Source organism: Lygodium microphyllum, chromosome 7 (assembly GCF_053477565.2).
Source record: "Lygodium microphyllum isolate KBCC chromosome 7, Lygodium_microphyllum_v1.1.10, whole genome shotgun sequence".
Taxonomy (NCBI): Eukaryota; Viridiplantae; Streptophyta; class Polypodiopsida; order Schizaeales; family Lygodiaceae; genus Lygodium; species Lygodium microphyllum.
The window spans coordinates 142925700-142931721 of record NC_141141.1 but is presented as its reverse complement, the minus strand read 5'-3'; the positions used below and the strand labels follow the sequence as shown (position 1 = coordinate 142931721).

At 40.7% G+C, this 6022-nt stretch overlaps 1 long non-coding RNA gene across 1 annotated transcript; it reads right to left on the bottom strand.

The window, feature by feature from the left end:
- Positions 1–4816: 4816 nt before the first annotated feature.
- On the bottom strand, positions 4817–5409 carry LOC148034038 (uncharacterized). Its single transcript, XR_015691490.1, has 3 exons — positions 5301–5409; positions 5152–5225; positions 4817–4922 (listed from the first exon to the last, which is right to left on the bottom strand). It is a non-coding gene; the product is annotated as an uncharacterized LOC148034038 (long non-coding RNA).
- Between the last annotated feature and the right edge of the window lie 613 nt (positions 5410–6022).

Genomic DNA, 6022 nt, shown 5'->3' with positions numbered 1-6022 from the left:
CTCCTTGAAAGGTATAGATGGTAGAGAAGGAACAATATGGTGAGAACTCTCATCAGTTGCAGGGTTTGTATCTCCTTGGATCTTCTCAATGACAATCTCAGCTTTGAATTGAGCAACATCCAACTTCTAAGAAGCCTCAAAATTTGCATCTACAACCTCCTTTGTTTCCTTTTCATCTACCAGATCATCTAACATGCAAAAGCTAGCAGACTTTGCTCCTTCCAACTGTTGCTCATTAGCTTTCAGAGGATATTTGACAAGGGTGAAAACAATAAAAGCAGCATATTTTGTCATAATCTTACAGTTCTTGGAATGAGTGGAGCACAATATGTCTCTTGCATAAAACGTGTCTAGAGAGTGGGCACCACACTTCTTAGTAAACACTGACTTTTCATTTCCTGTTGACCCAATGGGAACATGGACATATTCATTTGTACCAACTTCAATAGAAGGACCTACTAGATTTTCAAACTCCAAAAAGTCTTCCAAAATATATTTTTTACAATATTTCAAAACATTGTCAAGGTTCCAATCAGGATTAAAGACATTCTTCACAACTCCATAGAAAGAGAGATCCATGCCTTTCTGAAGGATAAAATCAAGAAGCCTTACTCCAAGACCTCTCATTGCCGACTTTCGCTTCCCTGGAGATGTGCTTGGCATTCTGACACTGGTGGTAGAGCATGGAGAAGAAACAGAATGCACAGGATCATCACATGTTGAAGCCCTTGAGCCTTTTGAAAGCCTTCTTCTTTTCCCAGTTCCTAGCAAAACCTTGGAGCCTAGAAAATCTGTGGGTTCAAACATGTTTCCAACTTGTGCTTGATACGGTGTGACAAGACTCAAACGCTAGACATGGATGTTCGTACTCGTGCTGTATTGGTAATGCAAACCAGCAACTTTAAGCAAAGGGCCACAACCATAACCACGCGAGAAGACAGAGCCAAAATCAGTGATCACGCACCCTCGTGCACAATCAGGTTAGGAGGCACGCCGAAGGAAGACTCTGAAGAACAAGAAAGCCCAAAACGACGCAAATAGGCGAAAGCGCAAAAGAGGAACACTCGCTCTTGCGCCGTATCAGGAGAAGAAACAGAGGTCCATAAAGAAAGCAAAAAAGCCGTATGGATGAGGGACACCCCCTTATGTAGGTGTGCAATAATGCCACCTGGCACTAGCCATTGGGCTTCGACACGCGGCAGTAGCCATTGGGCTTCGACACGCGGCAGTAGCCATTGGGCTTCAACACGTGGCCGACAAACACGTGGCAAACATGTGGACCGATCGTTAGTTGACACGTGGCATATGGACGATAGGCAGACACGTGGCACAATCAATGCGAGACATGCGTTTGACACGTGTCATGGTTGATGAGGATATATAAGGGGTTATTTTGCTTACGTGTACACTTTACATTTCTTGAGCTCTCACGCCTTGCTTTGCCGATATGGTGCGATCCCAGTGTTGCGTCTAGTGCGTTTCTATTCTCTTGCGTCGAATCGGTTCCCGTCCTCGATTCAAAGCGAGTGTGCCTCTTTGCTAATTTCCTCACTTCGGTGGTCTTCAGTCGGTGCGCCGATTCGGAGCGAGGGCGTCCTTCCGTAGTCTTCGCAATCTCCATCTTGCGCCATATCGGCCTTCTTGTCCTCGTCTCCGATACGGAGCGAGGCCGTCCTTCCGTAGTCTTCGCAATCTCCATCTTGCACCATATCGGCATTTTTGTTCTCGTTTCCGATACGACACGAATGTGACGATTCGTTTGTTTTGTTTGTTCCTTCTCATGCCGTATTGGGCCTGCTGCATTGCTGTCAGATTTTTGAGAAAGTTCCTATACCACTTTTTGTCTTTCTAGCTCTTCTATTTTCTCCTCTGTATGGCAAGGACAAAGCAAACTGCAAGAAGAGTGTATGTGGATAGGAAGGTCAATGGGGGTAGAAGAAAGTTACAATTTGAATGAATTTGAGGAGGAGCCCTCTTCAAATATTGCTGAAGCTGGGCCATCAAAGGCCCCAGAGCATTTTACCATAGAAATCCCCCCTACACCAGGTGTTGGTCTAACATCTTCCATGGAGTTAAAGCATTTCAGTGCAGTGAATGTTTCTTCTCTTGAAGTTGAAGAAGCAAAGGGTGAGACTTGGCCTGTGAAGGATTCATCCCCTCTAATTGCACCTGAGCCTACATCTGCTGAAGCCACTGAGCCTCCCAAGCCACAAAAGAGAAAGAGAAAGTCTCGGTTCTTCTACATGCAGAGGTGTTTCAGTGTGATTAGAAAAGCCCAGAGAGCTACAGAGCACGTGATTCCAAAGGTTGCTTTCATAAGAGTTGTTAAAGAGATCTCTAATAGATTGTCTCAAGTGGCAACTGTCTCTGGTCTAAATAAGAAGTGGCAACTCTCAGCAATTCTTGCTCTACAAGAGGCCGCAGAAGTTTTTGTTATTGATTTCATGAATGATGCTTACATTGTTGCTGGGCATGCTCATAGAATTACCCTTATGAATAAAGATTTCAGCATCATCAGCATAATCGGGTATAGGTTCGATAAAGTGTTGAGGCCCTTGCCTTCCAACGATCAAAAAGCCCTTGAAATCCTTAACATTCCCTCGAAATTGTTTAGGAAAGGGAAAAAGCTAAAGGTTGAGGATGTAACTCACCTTTACTGTACAAGGGGTGCCACCTAGTAGGAGTCTATCTTGAGTGAAAAAATTCAGGAGGTGTTGGAAACTGAAGACGAAGTTTACAAGAGGAAAGCTGCATCACTTGCTCCCGTCAACAACGAGAGGATGGGTAAAGTGTATGGGCAAATACTTGTGAATGTTTCTGCAGAACCTGAGGAGGAATACCTTAGTATATCTCTCGAGGACAAGCCCATTTTGGAGAAAAGGGATGTCCAACTATCTGACTCCATTGTTTTTTGTTGAATAAGGTAAGGCTTATAGGTTCAAGTATACTTTATATGTAATTTGTATTGATTTTGATCGATTCAAATAACTTTTGCTATTGACTACACGGCATTCCTCTCCTCTCTCACTCTCGATATCCGTAGAACCATATATATTGTTGATCCACTTCTCTCTGTGGAACTATTTGCAAGATCTGGGTCTAATATTGCACCATTCTTTCGTACTTTCGATAGTGTGACAAATTACCACATCTTTTTCCCTTATGTAGAAAGGTATTTTTCTTTTCTGTAGAGAGGAAAATTTATATTCATTTGCTTTCACCCTTCTGCTCACCTCTATTTTGAATTTACAGAGGGCATGGGAGTCTCATCTATATTAACTGTCTTACTAGAGAAATTATCTTTATGAACTCTCTCAACGGTGCTCATGGCCAAGCACGAATGTATGTTGAAAGAAAATTACTTGCTTTGATTATATTTACAAAAAATATTTTGAACTTACAAAGCTTCCTTTTGCAGTGCTGGTAGACTTGTTTCTACATTTTTGGATACTACATATGAGGATCTTGCTGATCCTCAAAAGCCTTATACGTTTCTTCTACAAGAAGTTCCATTGCAAAGCGATGCGCATTCTTGTGGATGGAGAGTTATATCAAATATTTGCAGAACAGTGGATTCAAAGTTGTTACAAATAGAAGGAGTGAATGTAAGTTAATTTCATTTGATTTTTGTGTAACCCTTATTATGATTTCTTTTCATTAACTTATAACATTTATTCTTACAGTGTAGAGACTATCCTGATTCATATATTTGGTGGACAAGGAAGAGATGCATTGAGCTGATTTTGGACAAGGCAATCACACCATATGATCCTGACTCCCCTCTTCCTCCCAAAACTTCAATGGCCAAGGGCACAAGCAAGGGAAAGGGCAAGGGAAAGGGTAAAGGCAATGGTAAAGGCAATGGTAATGGCAAGGGCAAGGGAAAAGGCAATGGTAAGGGCAATGGCAATGGCAATGGGACCACTGTTGCTGTAGAGTCTAAAAAAAAAGAAATGCCAATGCTTTCTTCTCTGAAATTTGATCCATCCCCTCTTAAACCCCAAGAAAAGAGAGTACCTGTAAAGGTGAAATTCTTTCAATAATCAAAGAAAGGCCCTGTGAGAAAAAACATCTTTGAAGAAATCGATAAAGAAGCCACAAAGCCAACAAAGGAGAAGGCAACATATAAAGAATCAAAAGAGCAAACATAAGCATACACAAGCCTTATTATTTTGGCTTTGTACATTTATATGACATTTTTGTACCTCATGATGTAATGAACTTTTTCACTTATATATTGAATGTAATGTACATTTTATTTATATACATTCGAAAAGCAACTTGCTTCATGATAGCATATGAGTTCCCACTAAAAAATATCTTAAGGACAGTCTATTAAGATAAATTCTTGCAAAGTTTTCATTCTCAAGGCTCAAAACTCACAATTGTGGGAGACAAACAACTCGTACAAGAGAAAGAGCACTCGTCTCTTTTACCAATTGTTACGCCATTCACTTTGAACTTATATCTAGGGGATGTATTGTCTAGCAATTCCAAGGTATCCCTCACATCTTTCAGACTCCAATTGGAAGTAACATTCACCTTCTTTACTTCTTCATGTGGCAAAACGTGCACCGCAAGTTTATATGGTGTGCAATCTGTATCGGAATCCAAGGGAACCCAAATACCCAATCTTTGTTTGTATCTCTTGTAATCAAAGCCCAAAGCAAGAGTTTGGCGAGGGATACTGTAATCCAAAGCCAAGGATTGAGGGCATGCACTGCACCTCAAGATATCACCCTTATGGTCGCACTCTCTAGATTTTCAAAGCGTCCCTATAGTGTTGTCTAAATCCTCTTCTGAAAAGTTTCTACTTAGCCAGGATACCTTTGTTCTTTGTAAATTTGTTGTTTTGAAGCAAGCCACGAAGATATGGAGGGGTACAAACCATGATAAAAGTATTCTTCTTGAGATCCTTCCAGCTGTCATGGACTTTTGAATATCCTGAGATATTTTGAATTTGAAACTCTGCACCGTTACCTTGTCAGGAATCTCCTAGTTTAGAGATGAAAGGCTTGGCAATGGCAAATCTTCGATATTCCCATACCTATCCGCTTTAGAGGGAACCACATACTGTGCATAATATATAAAAACCTTGCATTCACTAAAAAAAGACACAGTTTGATCGGCATAAATAATGTCTACCAATACCTTATGAATGGCATGGAAAGTCCCACTTAGGCTTTCCACAGGTTGCCATTCAATACTTGTTGACGGAAATATATCTGCAATGACAAACCGGTTGTTAGAACTTGCCTAAATGGAAAAGAATTATATACGTTATTCAACTAATAACTTACAATGTGTTTGTTGGGGAACACGTTCGTTTGGAGGCAAGTGCATATCCTTGGCCATGTAAACATGTTGCACCTTGACAAACCACCCTTCGGGCATAATTTTGAAGGCAATGATACGCCCCTTCCAGTGATGTTTTATATCATCTCGTTTTCTTCTTTTCACCTTATGAGAGCCCTTGCAAGATGGCAGTATGGTAATCCAATCGTTTACAGTAAAGGTTTTGGGCTCCCAATTTCCATCTGCTCCCTAGCTATAGACTGTGTAAGAGTGTATTAAATGAGAAGGGTGCCTAGAGGAAGCCATGAAAAGAATGAAAGCGCAGAGAAAGAGGCTCAAAGAGGGGTGAATGAACTAAAAAGTAGCTCCAAGAACACAAATGAGTATGTATTGGGCACCAAAAAGAATATTGAAAGATCTCCCGACTTTCAAAAAACTCATTATTAATTTCATCACATCTCTGTCACGTATTTTGTCAGATTTGTAGGTAAATAACATCTTTGGGACTCCAAAACATGTCAGACTTTAGGGATTTTGGCTAAAAAAGAAGAGAGAATCATGAAATGGACTCCACTATCTCTAAAAAAGAGGAGACAAGAATACCATATTCTTGCACACGTGGCAAACTCTCTTTGGCCCTTTCCTTAATCCTGTGATTAATAAAATTGAATTTTTTGAAGCGTTTTTGGCCCTAATGATAATAGGAATTAACAACACCAAAGCTGTA